The 17,370-nt window shown below is 42.6% G+C and overlaps 1 long non-coding RNA gene across 1 annotated transcript; it reads right to left on the bottom strand.

The window, feature by feature from the left end:
- Positions 1-10,019: 10,019 nt before the first annotated feature.
- Positions 10,020-12,369, bottom strand: LOC141116867 (uncharacterized). Its single transcript, XR_012237062.1, has 2 exons — positions 11,922-12,369; positions 10,020-10,259 (listed from the first exon to the last, which is right to left on the bottom strand). It is a non-coding gene; the product is annotated as an uncharacterized lncRNA (long non-coding RNA).
- Positions 12,370-17,370: the final 5,001 nt, after the last annotated feature.

The following is a 17,370-nucleotide window of genomic DNA, read 5'->3' as shown; positions in this document are numbered from 1 at the left end:
ACATGCTTTGGTGAATTCATCCATAAATATGACCACAAAAGTGGTATAGTATGTATGGGTTTGGCAAAGTCAGCAGATAAAGTATTGGTTGACTTAGCATTTGGGTGGGAGGAGGGTTCCAAATTAGTTTGGGCCCCCCAAAAAATAGCCTTCTGTACTCTGCCAGAGTTTGAGGACAACAATAACATGTATACACATTTTAGGGGGTGTTTAGGGTAACCACTAAAATGAAGCTGACAAAATACATTAAGTTACTAGGCGTGTATGTGCCCAGGATAGCATACTGGGGAGGTTAGTGAAGGCAAATATGCATGAAGGACAAAAAAAGGAGCATTAAAAGCTTACAGCATGCATGAGGACATTCACAGCATATTACAATAATGGTAATTATGGTATATAATACAATACATTAGCAAACATTAACCACTTAACTGCCCAATAGCCGAATGACGGCTACAGGGCGGATGCATAACTGGAAGGGTGTACAGTGACGTCCTCCCAGAATCCCGCTGGGTCCTCGCTGCCGTTTACCATGTGATCGCTCCGTCAAATGACATGTAATTGCATACCCATCCATCCATCCATTCATACTCTGCATACCCATTCATCCTCAGCATACTCATCCATACCCATCCATCAATGCTCACCCATCCATACTCGGCATACTCATCTATCCATGCTCAGCCATCCATCCATCCTCAGCAATACTCATCCATCCATGCTCAGCCATCCCATCCATAATTAGCCATACCCAGCTGTACTCAGTCGTACCCAGCCATCCCATCTACTCAGCCGTACCTGGCCATACTTAATCATGCTCAGCCATCCCCATTCATGCTCATCCATGCCACATCAGTTATCCATGCCACTACAGTGCCTCTTAAAAGTGTAATAGGTAGTCAAATTAGATTTGAAACTTATGTCCCTAGAACACCTGACGGTGCTCCCTGCATGTTGGTCCTCTGTATGTGGCCAGGCTGTAGAAAAGTCTCACACATGTGGTATTGCCGTACTCAGGAGTAGAAGAATCTATTTTGGGATGTAATTTTTGGTATGTACATGCTATGTGTTAGAAACATTGTGTAAATGGACAACGTTACATAAAAAAAAATGTATTTTCATTTCCTTTACACATTTTCCAAAAACTTGTAGATAAAAATGACATGTTCAAAAGACTCACTATGCCTCATAGATTATACATTGGGTTGTTTTCTTTCCAAAATGAGGTCATTTTTGGGGCGTTTCCATTGTCCTGGTTCTCCAGGGCCTTCAAAAATGTAAGAGGTAGCAAGAAATTATATGTGTAATTTATGCTCCAAGAACGCCTGATGGCGCTCCCTGCATGTTGCACGCTGTGTAAAAGTCTCACACATGTGGTATCACCATACTCAGGAGTAGTAGCAGAATGTGTTTTGGGGTGTAATTTGTGCTATGCATATGCTGTGTGTGAGAAATAACCTGCTAATATAACAATTTTGTGGAAAAAGAAAAAAAATCTTGATTTTGCAAAGAAATGTGGGAAAAAATTACAACGTCAAAAAACCTTGGAATGTCTACTTTCCTGACTTGTTAGGGTCTCAAGAAATGATATAGGCCGTCAGTACTTCAGGTGTGATCAATTTTCAGAGATTGGCACCATAGCTTGTGGACTCTATAACTTTCACAAAGACCAAATAATATACACCGATTTAGGTTATTTTTACCAAAGATATGTAGCGGTATAAATTTTGGCCAAAATATATGAAGAAAAATTACTAATTTGCAAAATTTTATAACAGAAATGAAGAAAAATGCATTTTTTTTACAGAATTTTCGGTCTTTTTTCTTTTATAGCGCAAAAAATTAAAAACCCAGCGGTGATTAAATACCACCAAAAGAAAGCTCTATTTGTGTGAAAAAAGGACAAATTTCATATAGGTACAGTGTTGCATGACTGAATAATTAGCATTCAAAATGTGAGAGCACCGAAAGCTGAAAATTGGTCTGGTTAGGAAGGGGGTTTAAGTGCCCAGTGGTCAAGTGGTTAAATACATAGAATGTGATGTTAAAGGCTAAAACTTGCCCGAATATAGTCCTTCTGCAGGACTTGGATGATCTTAGAACAGGACTCTGGAATAATGATTCCCAGAGCCTGAGGGGAGATCCCAATTGTAAACTTGAGGTCCTGGAGACTTCTCCCCATCACCAAGTACCGCAAGGTGGCGACAAGCCTTTGCTCGGGAGTAATGGCTTGCCGCATGCATGTGTCCTGCTTACTAATATAGGGGGTAAGCAAAGCCAATAGACAGTGAAAGCAGGGGTCCATCATCCGGAGATAATTCCTGAAATCATCAGGATTTTCCTGGAGCTCCCGCAACAAAGACGTATGACAGAATTGGTCACGATTAAGCAACCAATTCTTGGTCAAAGAACTCCTCCCCCTGTTCCTGGACTGGACTTGGGTCAAAGCAATAACTCCAAGCCCAACAATAGCACAATCACTCCGACGAGAAGGTCACATGGTTAGTAGACGAACAGCCGTTCAGAAACGAACTGACAAGAACGACCTGAAAATCAGAAAGGACCTGACAAGCACGCACTGAAAAACAAACGAACTGAAAAGAAGGCACAGAAAATCAGAATTGACCTGACAAGCACGCACCGAAAAACAGAAACGAACTGACAAGCACGACCTGAGAAACAGAAATGAACTGAAAAGCACAAGGCTGAAAAGCGAGAAACGACACTCACCAAACTTCTACTAACACGAGATTAGCAGGAGCCCAAAGGTTGGCGCATGACTAGTGAACTTCCTTTTTATGGGCTCGTAGTACGTCTAGTACATCACTACATTCGTAATTGTTGGCCAACATTTGTATGGCCAACATTTGTGTATGCAAGACAAGTTTGAGCCAACGCCCTTCGGACAAAATTCCACGGTTTTGTTGGCGAACAATCCGAACGTGTGTATGAGGCTTACGTTTTAGCAAGGTTTTTCTTTCTGTGTTGGAGGCTCTGTCTAATGAAATCACCTGTGTGGCAATACCCTGATGTGAGAACCTGCAATGTTGGTATTCCTTTAGCAGTGGTTAACCCCTTAGGGGTTTTCTCTCACCTAGTAAACAAACTGCTACTTTGTCTCTCTGAACAGCTTAGGAAACTTTAGCAGCTGCAGCTTGAATTGGGAAGGTTATTTAATAAATTACTGCATGGCTTGAGCATACCTCCCAACTTTTGAACTTCAGAATGAGGGACACTTGAGGAAGGAAGTAACCTTGCATATCGCGCCGTGGCAAATGTGGGCATGGTCAAACTTTTGACAGTGGGAGGAGCTTAAGGGGCATCATTAAACAAAACTCGGGCTTCCTTGTACCTATAAAATATGCTTTTCTTATTGTTCCGCAAGCAAGAATATCATGGATACATACAAACCCCAGCACATTCATTTAAAAAAAAAAAAAAAAAGAATAAAATCATGCAGGGTTTGGAGTGCATTATGTACAGAGTGCAGAATTCTGGGCTGAGCTATGAACAGAGTGCAGAGTTCTGGGCTGAGCTATGAACAGAGTGCAGAGTTCTGGGATGAGCTATATACAGGGTGCAGGGTTCTGGGATGAGCTATGTGCAGAGTACAGGATTCTGGGATGAGCTATGCACAGAGTGCAGGTTTCTGGGATTAGCTATGAACAATGTGCAGGATTCTGGGATGAGCTATGTGCAGAGTCCAGGGTTCTGGGATGAGCTATGTAGAAAGTGCAGGGTTCTGAGATGAGCTATGTTCAGAGTGCAGGGTTCTGGGATGAGCTCTGTACAGAGTGCAGGGTTCTGGGAGGAGCTATGTAAACAGTGCAGGGTTCTGGGATGAGCTATGTACAGAGTGCAGGGTTCTGGGATGAGCTATGTACAGAGTGCAGGGTTCTGGGGTGAGCTATGTACAGAGTGCAGGGTTCTAAGATGAGCTATGTAGAAAGTGCAGGGTCCTGGGATGAGCTATGTACAGAATGCAGGATTCTGGAATGAGCTATGTACAGAGTGCAGGATTCTGGGATGCGCTATGTACAGAGTGCAGGGTTCTGGGATGAGCTATGTACAGAACGCAGGGTTCTGGGATGAGATAAGTACACAGTGCATGGTTCTGGGATGAGCTATGTACAGAGTGCAGGGTTCTGGGATGAGCTATGTACACAGTGCAGGGTTCTGGGATGAGATAAGTACACAGTGCAGGGTTCTGGGATGAGCTATGTATAGAGTGCCCATCAAATGCAGCCACTGTGATGCAATGCATGAATCTATCCATTATGTATATAGGGGGTGGCGCCTGTAGGGGGTGGCGCCTGTAGGGGGTGGCGCCTGTGTGCCCTTAATGGACGGACCGCCACTGAACCTAACAGATTCCTCTATTCACATTGAATGATCGGTGGTATGCCCACCATTGGAATACCGCCCTGCATCCACCCACTTCTAATGATGGGCATATATGCACCTTTCTTTTTTTTCGTTCAGCCCATGGGCTGAACGAAAAAAAAAAAGAACCTAACAGATTCCTCCATTCACATCAATTGACGTGGATGAAGAAATCTCTGCCAAGAAAAGTGAATAAAAATATATGCCGAAGCATAGGGGCGATTCGCCCCTATATCCACCCCGGCCCCTATGCTTCAGCATATATGCCCTTTTTTTTAACTGTGGTGGTGAAATCACCTCCTACAGCGCTGGAGTCACGGATTTACGTATCGTGAGAGTAAACCCTGTTGCTTTCAAAATAAATAAATCAGTGCTGCAGCTGAATGGCATACCTGCAAGCAAAGATTAACAATAAATCACAGTAACAGTACATTAAAACAGGACATAACCTACAAAGCAAACCCCATAAAACACAGTAACAAACATTACAGTATAGCATAAAATACAGTAAAACAGTAAGAACAATAAAACGACAAATATATATATATATATATACATATACACACACACACTAGTATCTCACAAAAGAGTATACCCCTCACATTTTTGTAAATATTTTATATCTTTTCATGTGACAACACTGAATAAATGACACTTTGCTACAATGTAAATGAGTGTACAGCTTGTATAACAGTGTAAATTTGCTGCCCCCTCAAAATAACAACATACAGCCATTAATGTCTAAACCTCAGGCAACAGAAGTGAGCACACCCCTAAGTGAAAATGTCCAAACTGGGTCCAAAGTGTAAATATTTTGTGTGGCTACCATTTTTTTCCAGCACTGCCTTAACCCTCTTGGGCATGGAGTTCACCAGAGCTTCACAGGTTGCCACTGGAGTCCTCTCCCACTCCTCCATGACGACATCACAGAGATGGAGAATGCTAGAGACCTTGTGCTCCTCTTCCTTCCGTTTGAGGATGCCCCACAGATGCTCAGTAGGGTTTAGGTCTGGAAACATGCTTGGCCAGTCCATCGCCTTTACCCTCAGCTTCTTTACCAAGGCAGTGGTCGCCTTGGAGGTGTGTTTGGGGTGGTTATGTTGGAATACTGTCCTGCGGTCCAGCCTCCGAAGGGAGGGGATCATGCTGTGCTTCAATATGTCACAGTACAGGTTGGAATTCATGGTTCCCTCAATGAACTGTAGCTCCCCAGTGCTGGCAGCACTCATACAGCCCCGGACCATGACACTCTCACCACCATGCTTGACTGTAGGCAAGACACTCTTTGTACTCATCACCTGGTTGCCGCCACACACACTTGAAACCATCTGAACCAAATACGTTTATCTTTGTCTCTTCAGACCACAGGACATGGTTCCAGTAATCCATGTCCTTAGTCTGCTTGTCTTCAGCAAACTGTTTGCGGGCTTTCTTATGCATAATCTTTAGAAAAGGCTTCCTTCTGGGACGACAGCCATGCAGACCAATTTGATGCAGTGTGCGGCGTATGGCCTGAGCACTGACAGGCTGACCCCCCCACCCCTTTAAACTCTGCATCAATGGCAGCACTCATACATCTGTTTCCCAAAGACAACCTCTGCATATGACACTGGGCACGTGCACTCAACCTCTTTGGTCGACCATGGCGAGGCCTGTTCTGAGTGGAACCTGCCCTGTTAAATCGCTGTATGGTCTTGGCCACCATGCTGCAGCTCAGTTTCAGGGTCTTGGCAATCTTCTTATAGCCTATGCCATCTTTATGTAGAGCAACAAATCTTTTTTTCAGATCCTCAGAGAGTTCTTTGCCATGAGGTGCCATTTTGAACTTCCAGTGACCAGTGTGAGAGAGTGAAAGCGATAACACCAAATTTAACACACCTGCTACCTCGTAGCACTAATGAGTCACATGACACCAGGGAGGGAAACTGGCTAATTGGGCCCAATTTGGACATTTTCACCTAGGGGTGTACTCATTTTTGTTGCCAGCGGTTTAGACATTAATGGCCGTGTGTTGAGTTATTTTGAGGGGACAGCAAATTTACACTGTTGTACAAGCTGTACACTCACTACTTTACATTGTAGCAAAGTGTAATTTCGTGTTGTCACATGAAAAGATATAATAAAATATTTAAAAAATGCGAGGGGTGTACTCACTTTTGTGAGATACTGTATATATTTTTTTATATTTTTTTTTTACACTTTTATTATAACTTTGAACGTTCCATCTTAGGGTCTCTCAAAATACGATGGCCATCTAACATCTTTCGAGACCCTGTGTGAATATGTGCCCTAGGACTGTGCTGTACCCTATACTAATACTCTACTAGTATGTGGTAGCGACGGAAACAGTCCCCGATGCAGAGACCAGGTTTGCCAGCACATAAGGGACAAACATAGCGGGTGTCATGCCTGTATCCGTGCGTGCTACAGACACGGCTTATTTTTGGGGTTCTCGTTGGGTAGGGGTACCAGGAAAGACATCTGGAAAATGCCTCTCATGCAGCCAGCTTACTGCATCTGGATTGTGAATTTGGGCCACAGCACCTGCTGGATACAGAAGGGCTGCGATGACCTCATCCTTGAATTTTAGGAAGGATCCAGTTCTTTCTGACGCTTTGTATAACACATAAGCGTTGTGAGCCAATTTAAATAAGTATACAGACACTTTTTTATACCAGCATCTGGCCTTACGGGCAACTAAGTATGGCCCCATCATCTGGTTGTTGTCCAACTAAGTCCACCCCTCCCATTTTAAGGTTGTAGTCGTAGACACAGAGGGATCTCTCAACACCAGTCACCATAGTAATTTGAACTGCCGATCTGGGTGAATGGAAGACAGAACAAAAACGTTCCTTTGGTCCTTCCATCTCACTGCAAGTAATTCATTGGACCTCAAGCAGGCTCTCTCCCTCTGACTAAGATGGGTATTTACAAGCCATTGGGGGGAAGCTCCGACAATTAGATTGCACGGTGCCACCAACGCCAATTCCTGATTGATAGAGGTGTCTAAAAATTGGCATGCTTGAATAAAAATTGTCCACGTATAAATAGTACCCCTTTCCAAATAAGGATGACACCAAGTCTCAAACAATCTTGCCGCTGCTCCCTATGTAGTCTGGGCAGTTGGGGGGCTCCAAGCTGTAAAGCCTCGTAAACCAAAAAAACTCCATGTATAGCCCATGGCCCCTTTCACAGAGCTTATACATCTTGAAAACAAGACGGCCTGAAATTTGAATCAGGGACTCATCAATGCAGACATCTTAATCAGGGATAAACAAGGCTGCAAATTTTTAGTTGAAGTGATTTACGAGGGGCCGAATTTTATGGAGCCGATCATATCCAGGGTCACCCGAGGATGACAGAGTTCATTATCATTGAAATGCATGAACCGCAATATCTGCTCGTATCTAGCCCTGGCCATGGCAGCAGAGAACACGGGCATTTGGTGAATTGGGTCAGTGGACCAATATGACCGCAACTCACTCTTTTTAGTAATGCCCTTGTCAGGGCTGGTGCAAGGATTTTTGAAACCCTAGGCGAAACCTAATTTTGACGCTACAACTTTTAAATGAAGTGCCCATCAAATGCAGCCTTACCAGTGCCCATCAATGCAGCCTACCAGCGCCCATCAATGAATGTTTGCTTGCTTCCATTCATTCGGGAGTCGGAACACAGACACAGTCCTCCGCCCCTGTGCCTCTGACACTATGGGGCTGATTTACGAAAATAATGGCACATTTGTGCTTCAGCCCCGGAAGGATTTGCCCCCTTCCTGACCAATGCGTTTTTTGCGATTCGGCACTGCGTTGCTTCAACTAACAAGTGCGCGGTCGTGCGACGTGGATCCCAAACAAAATTGATGTCCTTTTTTCCCCACAAATAGAACTCTCTTTTGGTGATATTTGATTACCTCTGCGATTTTAATTTTTTGCGCTATAAACAAAATAAAAGCGACAATTTTGAAAAAAACGCATTATTTTTTACATTTTGCTATAATAAATATCCCCCAAAAATATATAAAAAAACATTTTTTTTCCTCAGTTTAGGCCGATATGTATTCTACATATTTTTGGTTAAAAAAAAATTGCAATAAACGTTTATTGATTGGTTTGCACAAAAGTTATAGCGTTTACAAAATAGGGGATAGTTTTATGGCATTTTTATTAATAATTTTTTTTTTTACTAGTAACGGTGGCGATCAGCGATTTTTATTGTGACTGCGACATTATGGCGGACATTTTTGACACATTTTTGGGACCATTGTCATTTATACAGCAATCAGTGCTATAAAAATGCACTGATTCCTGTGTAAATGACACTGGCAGTGAAGGGGTTAACCACTAGGGGGCGGGGAGGGGTTAAGTCAGTACTAGGGATGTGTTCTAACTGTAGGGGGGATGGGCTGTGTGTGAAACGTCACTGATCTCTGCTTCCAATGACAGGGAGCAGAGATCAGTGACACTGTCACTAGGCAGAACGGGGAGACGCTGTTTACATTGGCATCTCCCCGTTCGTCCTCTCCGTGAGGCGATCGCAGGTATACCCGCGGCGATCGAGTCTGCAGGACCCGCGACCCGACTCACGAAGCACGCGCGCGCACGGCGGCAAATTGAAAGTAATGTACGGGTACGTTACTTTGCGCAGCCGTGCCATTCTTTCGACGTATATCTATAGGAGGCGGTCGGCAAGTGGTTGAATATAGAACAGACATTGGGCACTTGCTCATTGTGATTCTAATCATGTTAATGAGCTTTTCCTCATCACATGGAGAATATTGCTTCCACTTTTATTCCATTCATTCACTTCTTTTTGAAACAATTCAATAATCATTCTAGAGATTTTCCTCCTATCAACAACTGTGTGGATCTTCCCTGGACTTGTAATTATGCATTTTATGCTGATAGTCTATAATCTTTAAAGGAGCCGAAACTTCCTTGAAAAAATCTTCTCAATACATGTCTGTGTATTGTGCATTCTGGACAATTCATTTCCCCATACACTGTGCAATCTGATTGGATGACGTTTAAATCGAATCATCTTTCTGAGGAATTCATTTCCCAATACACTGTGCAATCTGATTGAATGACGTTTAAATCTAATCATTTGTCTGAGTAATTCTTTCCCCATACACTGTGCAATCTGATTGGATAACGTTTAAATCCACTCATTTGTCTGAGTAATTCTTTCCCCATACACTGTGCAATCTGATTGTATAATATTTAAATCGAATCATCTTTCTGAGCAATTCTTTCCCCATACACTGACGTTTAAATCTAATCATCTATCTGAGCAATTCATTTCCCCATACACTGTGCAATCTGATTGGATGACGTTTAAATGCACTCATTTGTCTGAGTAATTCTTTCGCCATACACTGTGCAATCTGATTGGATGACGTTTAAATCTAATCATCTTTTTTAACAATTCTTTCCCCATACACTGTGCAATCTGATTGGATAACGTTTAAATCTAGTCAGCAATCTGACCAGGTTCCACACCGTATGGCCAGTGTTACTTTGGTACATTTTAGCTCAGTAAATATTAATTTTGTCATTACGACAATATTCAGAAATCTGATTAACCAATGTTCCAGCCCACAATAAATAATTAAGATGTGACCACGCCTCACTGATCAGTATAATTCAATTGTATTTATTAATGAAAGCAGAATTGAGAACACAGGGAACGCACATGTTTAGAAAGTATGTGGACTCCAATATCTGTCGCAGACTCTTGATGAAGAGAGAGGGTGTTTATGCAGATCCTTGATGCCAGTTCTTGCCTTGTACCACAACATATCCACTTTCCAGAAATGCATCCAAGTGGAGGACCTGAAGATGGATTTCTCCCAGCTGGAACCGCAAGCAGTACTACGCCTGTTAAATGGACAGAAAAGATTAAAGTGGGGTTCCCATTTAAAAAAAAAAAAAAAAAAATTAAAAGTCAGCAGCTACAAATACTGCAGCTGCTCACTTTTAATCTGACACTTACCTGTCCCAGGGTCCAGCAATGCGGGGGATCGAAGCCCCGCTCGTCCCCCTTCCGCTCGGTGGCGCCGGCATTGCAACTGTGGGCACTCAGCTGTGGCATCACCCACTGCGCATGCGCGAGCTGCGCCGCGTGCCGTCACTGGCCCCGCAATCATCTGGGACCGGTCACGTGTCCCAGATGATTGTCAAGAGGGAGGGTGGAGAGGCGATCTCCCTTCCTGCGCCGAGGGAAGTGATGTCAGGTGCCCAGGCACCGAAGGAGGCAGACTACGAGGGACCCCTTAGCAACAGGCATTTAGAGGTGAGTAAGAAAAAATTTTCTCCAAATGTTTTTTTTTTATTTTTTTTAAGAACATTACAAATTTTTTTTTGGGGGGGGGGGGGGGTGGAACTCCACTTTAAGTTGAAGTAGGGCTCCACCCAAAAGATGAAGCTATGCTTGTTTGCCTGACTGCCCCCACGCCCGATGCCACATTTGCCACCTTTCGGGAAAGGAGGGGGAAGTGGGTACCTTGATTTGATTGATTACCGCTCCCACTTGCGAGAATCTCAGTCGAACGTTCCACCCTTCCTCCTTCTCCTGTCACCAGGCCATTCATAAAGTGCATTCTGTGCATGTGCAGTAGGTAACTGGCTGTGAAGCTGAAAGGCTTCACTGCTGGTTTACCGTAGCCAAGATGGTGAAGCCAGCACCCAAGAGCCAATTGAAAAACTGGCTCGGGTGAGGACATCTCTGGATCCCTGGACAGGTAAGTGCCCTAATATTAAAAGTCAGCAGGTGCAGTATTCATAGCTGATGATTTTTAATTTTGTTTTTTTTTTTGGCTGGATTCCGCTTTAAGTGAGTTTATTTTTGGGAAACCCTTTTATTCCTATTACAAGGAATGTAAAAATCCCTTGTAATATAATTAAGCAGGACAGGGCCTCTTTAACGTCAAAAAGACCTCAGATCTCACATTTACAATTGAAAGCAATAAAAAAAAAAAATGTGTTCATAAAAAACAAGAACAAATGGGCCCTTTAAGGCTGGCAGGCAGAAGTGGCGTTTGACGTTGCTCCAGTCCTCCAAGGGCATAGAGTTGAGTAGGGGCCATCTTTCCCTCACTTGAATTCCTGCCCATCACTACACCAAAACAGATTGTTTCTGCCGCTGCTGATCTCTTTTGTAAGTGAGGAAAATGACTGGGAAAAAGTGGGAGGAGTGGCAACTCTCCTGCTGCCCATAAAAGTCATCCTGTGGTGAATACACCACTGGGGCCACTTTTATGTGAAACAGGATCGGCCACTGTTTAAAAATATACCAGGGTGATGGCAGCTAGCTGCTGCCATAACGGTATATAATGTCAAAGTAGCAACATGGTGGCCAGTTTGGATGTGCCTAGAGTATACCTTTTACATTTATCAATAAGGAGAGAGAGACAGATATGTTGAGTGTATGTATATATATATATATATATGTATATAATACACACACACACCAAAAACGTGGATGTACACACAGCTAAACATAGTCAAATCCCCCCCCCCGTGGATGCATGTCACACTCACACTGCCAATAACAAAGAGCTCCTCCTCAGAGAAGGTTTGGCGAGGCATGCTGGCAGCAGTATCAATCAACTTCCTGGAAAAATCTGATTGGACGAAAGCCTAACAATGAACCAGGAAGTAGTCATATTTCTAGGGGTCATGCATCATCTGCATAGAAATTGAGCATTCACATACTACATATTTTGCACATATGTTTGTGCATGAAAAGTTCTTGATTATTTTTCTAAATGTAAACTGTAGTTGAAGAATTAATAATCAAAAAGTATTTTGCTTTTTTTTTTACTTTATTTATTTTTGCCTTTTTTCTTCCTCAAAACATTGGAGACTGCAACCAATACAAACATTTCATGTACAATCTGTGTCATGTAAATTCCCCTCATTGTAAACCCAAGATAACCAAAAACAGGGAAAGTCTTATCGTTTCAAACTTAAAAAAAGGAAGATCTGATCTGTTTGCAAATAAATGAACACATGTTATGGGGATTGATATCTGAGTTCACCTTTATCATGAAAAAAGACCCAATCACACAGAAAAAGCACTGCGAAGCATTTTACAACTTTATTTGAGAAACAGTAAAAGTTCAGTAAAAAGATACAATAAAGGCAAATAAACAGCACTGTGAAAGTAATTTTAGAAAAATCATGTGAAGGTTACCTATGCACAGAAAAACAAACAAAACACACCACATACAAAAGAGCGAACACTCAGGACAGACAAATCTTTAGGACATAGATAAGAAAATCAATACAATTGCATAAACTTTCATCCAGCTAAGTGAGTATATCAAAGAAAAAGGCAAGTCATTATACACACATCCCTCCAACTACATACATAGACCTCCCTGTCTTGTGTGGATCACACTACACTTTATAAGAAATTTAAGGTCAAAATAGGTAACAGCTGAAACCATTTTAGTAAACAATTCTTATTAGTGAAGTAGTTGCTAAAAACAATCTAAACTCTAACCAATAATAAAATTGATGCCTGCATAACAAAGTATACACACAACAAGGTGGCCTCACTTTAGGCAAATCTACACAAACTACATGCCCCCTTATATAACATAGGACATGGTTTTTGGCGCAAACACGCGCACCTGCACAATGAACGTTCTCACGTGCTGCTTATTGATGCGCACATGCACAATAAAAAAAACGTCCCTTAGTTTATCTAACTTCATTTAGGAAACTTAGCTGCTCAGAAAGATGATTAGATTTAAACGTAATACAATCAGATTGCACAGTGTATGTGGAAATGAATTTCTCAGACAAATGAGTGGATTTAAACGTCGTCCAATCAGATTGCACAGTGTATGGGGGAATGAATTGCTCAGACAAATGAGTGGATTTAAACGTCATCCAATCAGATTGCACAGTGTATGGGGAAAGAATTACTCAGACAAATGAGTGTATTTAACTGCTTCCCGACCGCCTCATGCAGATATACCTAGGCAGAAGGGCACATACAGGCAGATTAATGTACCTGTACTTTGCCCTTTAAGAGACGGCTTGCGAGCGGCGCGAGCGCTCCTGCCAGGAGCACCATGACCTGATGTCCGCGGGGATACCCACGATCTTCTCACGGTGAGGAAGAACGTGGAGATGCTGATGTAAACAAGCATCTCCCCATTCTGCCTAGTGACACTGTCACTGATCTCTGCTCCCTGTGATCGGGAGCGGTGATCAGTGTAGTGTCACACACAGCCCCTTCCCCCCACAGTTAGAAACACTCCCTAGGACACACTTAACACCTACAGCGCCACCTAGAGGTTAACCCCTTCACTGCCAGTCACATTTTTACAGTAATCAATGCAATTTTTTAGCATTGATCACTGTATTAATGCCAGTGGTCCCAAAAATGTGGCAAAATTGTCCGATGTGTCTGCCATAATGTCGCAGTCATGATAAAAATCGTCGATCACCGCCATTACTAGTAAAAAAAAAAAAAAAATTAACAAAAATGCCATAAAACGATCCCCTATTTTGTAGACACGCTATAACTTTTGCGCAATCCAATCAATAAATGCTTATTGTGATTTTTTTTTACCAAAAATATGTAGAAGAATACATATCGGCCTAAACTGAGGAAAAAAACAAAATTTATAGATTTTTGGGGGATATTTATTATAGCAAAAAGTAAAAAATGATTCGTTTTTTTCAAAACTGTCGCTTTTTTTTGTTTGTAGCGCAAAAAATAAAAACAGCAGAGGTGATCAAATACCACCAAAAGAAAGCTCTATTTGTGGGAAAAAAAGGACGTCAATTTTGTTTGGGAGCTACGTCGCACGACCGCGCAATTGTCACTTGAAGCGACGCAGTGCCGAATCGCAAAAAGTGCTCTGGTCTTTGGCCAGCAAAATGGTCCGGGGCTTAAGTGGTTAAACATCAACCAATCAGATTGCACAGTGTATGGGGAAAGAATTACTCAGACAAATGAGTGGATTTAAATGTCATCCAATCAGATTGCACAGTGTATGGGGCAATGAATTGCTCTGCTAGATGATTAGATTTAAACGTCATCCAATCAGATTGCACAGTGTATGGGGAAATGAATTGTCCAGAATGCACAATACACAGGCATGTATTGAGAAGATGTTATCATGGAAGTGTTGGCTCTACCAATGATTATAGACTATCACCATAAAATGCACAATTACAAGTCCAGGGAAGATCCGCACAGTTGTTGATAGGAGGAAAATCTCTAGAATGATTATTTAATTGTTTCAAAAAGAAGTGAATGAATGGAATAAAAGTGGAAGCAATATTCTCCATGTGATAAGGAAAAGATCATTAACATGATTAGAATTCCAATGAGCACGTGCCCGATGTATAAGCAGTTGTGCACGCTGGAGAACGCAGATGCGCCTGTGTGCAACACACATATTTAACAAATAAAACGTGTGCACCCTCTCAGGCGAGCATAAAATGGTGTGCTTTGACAATCCGTATGTGCAGTTGAGTAAGCTGAAAGAAGGGTGTAAAAAAGGCTTGATTAGTTGTAAGACAGATCTACATGTTCTGGACAGAATTTGTGCATTTAAACAATATTTTATATATATATATATTTTAGCCTGGTAACAGAAGATGGTAAACTAGTAAAGTTATCTACAGTATTCAGACAAAAATGTTGAAGATTACATTGGCTGCGCTTGCCAATGGTAGGCGTGAAAGATTGCGCAAGTGCGCAACAGCGCTTCCTATGTAAATATGGTTTGGTGCATATATGTCCACCATAATTTTTGATAAATGTTTTGAATCCCGTTTTTTGTGCAATTGCTACAATTTCTCCATTGCACCACAGGCGCAGGTCTTTAGTAAATCAACCCCTATGTGCAAATGAAGCAGCGACTGCCTGCTGATGCTGAGACTTAGTTGCTTGCTGCAGAGAGAAGAGAGTAGGAAGACTAGTGGCTGGGCAACCTAGGCAGCAGTGCGCCCTAGTTTGGCTAGTGATAGCACTAGGGGTGAATTTGGGTTTTGGGCGATAAATTGACCAGAGTATAAATTGCTTTGGTCCACAATAGATCCGTACAGATCTTCTGTGAAAAATAGCTCAAAACATTCAAGGCGTGTTAAATCTGCTGTTTCCACCTGAATTCTGGGTTGGCCAGTGGATGGAAGAAGTATGGGCACTGCAGAATCTGTGGGCTGGCAATCGGGATTTGCAAGCGCATCAGGAAGGGCACTATGGGATCTACGGGATCTGACCTTAGCAGGGACAACTACTCCGTGGTCAAAGCTATCTGTCGTGGTGTCGCTCTCTACAGGTTCAAATACTGAGCCTGAATCTGACAGTGAGGACTCCCCGCTCTCATCTGTCATGCTCAGCTTCCTGTAGGCCTCTTCACTGGTGTACCTTTCGTTTGACATTTAGGCCAATAAATTTATGGGTAACTAGTGTGACTCACAGGTAAAAAAGCACCTGGTTCTCAGAGGACTGTTTGAACCGCTACAAAAAAAAAATGAACTGGTAACACTAGCAGGGATCAGGCCTGACTCTGCTAAAGGCTGCAGTTTTGTGTGCTGTGTTTTGGAAGTGACAGTGATCTTCTGATACTGCACTTGGGTGGGGTGGGCTGGGCGGAGGGGCTAAACGCAGGCGCTGGCAGATGTCTGGGCTGATCCTGCTAACGCTGCATTTTTGGGAACACTATACTACTGGGGACGCTAGTATAGATCTGATCAAAGATATTGATCCGTTCAGGCACTATTCTAGTAATGGAGGTGTGCGTGTGTGTTACTGCTACTGGCAATCTGAGGGTTAAAATCTGACGCTGTCTGGGATTGTCGCTAACTGACGCTAACACCTGATATTGCAACTAACTGACATTAACCACTTGACCACTGGGCACTTAAACCCCCTTCCTAACCAGACCAAGTTTCAGCTTTCGGTGCTCTCACATTTTGAATGACAATTACTCAGTCATGCAACACTTTACCCATATGAAATTTTTGTCCTTTTTTTCACACAAATAGAGCTTTCTTTTGGTGGTATTTGATCACCTCTGGGTTTTTTACTTTCTGTGCTATAAATGAAAAAAGACCGAAAATTTTGTAAAAAAAAAATGAATTTTTCTTCATTTCTATTATAAAATTTTGCAAATAAGTAATTTTTCTTCATAAATTTGGGCCAAACTTTATACTGCTACATATCTTTGGTAAAAATAACCCAAATTAGTGGATATTATTTAGTCTGTGTGAAAGTTATAGAGTCTACAAGCTATGGTGCCAATCACTGAAAATTGATCACATCTGATCACACCTGATGTACTGAGGCCTATCTCATTTCTTGAGATCCTAACAAGCCAGGAAAGTACAAATACCCACAAAATGACCCCTTTTTGGAAAGTAGACATTCCAAGGTATTTAGTAAGAGGCATGGTGAGTTTTTTAAAGTTAAGAAAAAAAAAAAAATTATTTTATTTATTTATTTATTTATTTTTTTGTTGTTTATAATGATTTCATGTTAGCCTCTTTGGGGATTTTCTGGCGACCATCTCGTGAGTTTGATTTCTTCCATTTGGTGTGTCTGTATTTTATGTGCAGTTCCATGGGTCTCCAGCATCAGCCCCCTTTATTTGGCTCCCCCCCCTTCCCTCCCCCCCTCCCTTTTTCCCTCCCTCCCCCTCTCTAAGGTCTCGCTCTCTCTCCCCTGTACGGGTGAGTCCTTCCAGGGGATGACCATATCCTACATTTGGGGCTGTAGATGTGCCTCTACAGTGGGGATGCCTGCGCATCCTTACACCATCGCTCTGAGTGAGCGTCTAGGTCGCATTGGCCGGTGGGAGCGTGTGGAACGCACATCCACCTACACTTCCGGGTCCATTGCGCAGGCGCGAGCGAGATGACATCTAGGGCAACCGGAACTCGCTAGTGGAGCGCAAACGCGTCCGCACTTCCGGTCTATCTAGGCGGCGTGCGTTCCACCAGCGATAGACGGCATCTGACG

This window comes from Aquarana catesbeiana, linkage group LG13 (assembly GCF_042186555.1).
Source record: "Aquarana catesbeiana isolate 2022-GZ linkage group LG13, ASM4218655v1, whole genome shotgun sequence".
Lineage (NCBI taxonomy): Eukaryota > Metazoa > Chordata > Amphibia > Anura > Ranidae > Aquarana > Aquarana catesbeiana.
The sequence above is the reverse complement of the archived record's forward strand: the minus strand, read 5'-3'. Positions and strand labels throughout refer to the sequence as shown.